General features: G+C 41.1%; 1 non-coding gene across 1 annotated transcript; it reads left to right on the forward strand.

The window, feature by feature from the left end:
* The first annotated feature begins 271 nt into the window (after positions 1–271).
* TRNAL-CAA (transfer RNA leucine (anticodon CAA)) lies at positions 272–381 on the forward strand. Its single transcript has 2 exons — positions 272–309; positions 336–381. It is a non-coding gene; the product is annotated as a tRNA-Leu (tRNA).
* Positions 382–889: the final 508 nt, after the last annotated feature.

An 889-nucleotide genomic window follows, 5' to 3' on the forward strand; every position in this document is an offset into this window, starting at 1 on the left:
TTAATTAAGAGGATGTGTTTCCTGGTGTACCACTCATGAATATTGAAGGATTTAAGAACAGTATACTGCAAGTGAACAGCGCCTACACACAGTTTTATTTTTTTTGCATTAGTGTCCTGTGGAGAGAAGGATACTGATTTCTTCATTACAATTCATACATCTGATTACTGACACAAAAGGTTTGTAACAAGCATCAGATAACGCTAAAGGGCTTTTATAACCAGAACAAGAAACTCAGGTCTGTGGATTACATTCCGTGCATACATCAGCTGTCAGGATGGCCGAGCAGTCTAAGGCGCCAGACTCAAGAGTGATAACTTACCTGTATATGGGTGTTCTGGTCTCCGAATGGAGGCGTGGGTTCAAATCCCACTTCTGACATGTGATATTTTTGTGAACAAAATTGGTTGTATATTTCTCTGACATTATCTAGGGGTAGGCAACATGTGGCTCTCTGCAATTACTTCCCAGCATGCCTTGCCACAATTTTTTTGCTGTTAATGCTTACTACAACTGTGCAAGGGCATGCTGGGAATTGTAGTTCCACAGCAGCTGGAGTGCCGCAGATTGCCTACCACTGAACTATACCATTAGATGTGATAAAAAAAACTCTTTAATAAACTGGGCCAAATCCTTATTCATCATCAATATACCTGCACTATATCATATATTTAAGCTATCCAGGATTATTCTGGTTATTTTTATTAAATAATCCAACAAACTACAATGGAAGCCCTGGACTCTGATACAAAGTCCAGCACCTCATCCATAAGGCCATGCAGTCAGAAACAGCGCTAAGAGGCAACGTTTTCCGGCTGCTTTATATAGCTGAAATTCACCATAATTGCCGGTCATCCTCCTCCCTTCTCCCTGAGGTTCCCTTCACTGC

The sequence above is a fragment of the Pseudophryne corroboree genome, chromosome 8 (genome assembly GCF_028390025.1).
Source record: "Pseudophryne corroboree isolate aPseCor3 chromosome 8, aPseCor3.hap2, whole genome shotgun sequence".
NCBI classification, from domain to species: Eukaryota; Metazoa; Chordata; class Amphibia; order Anura; family Myobatrachidae; genus Pseudophryne; species Pseudophryne corroboree.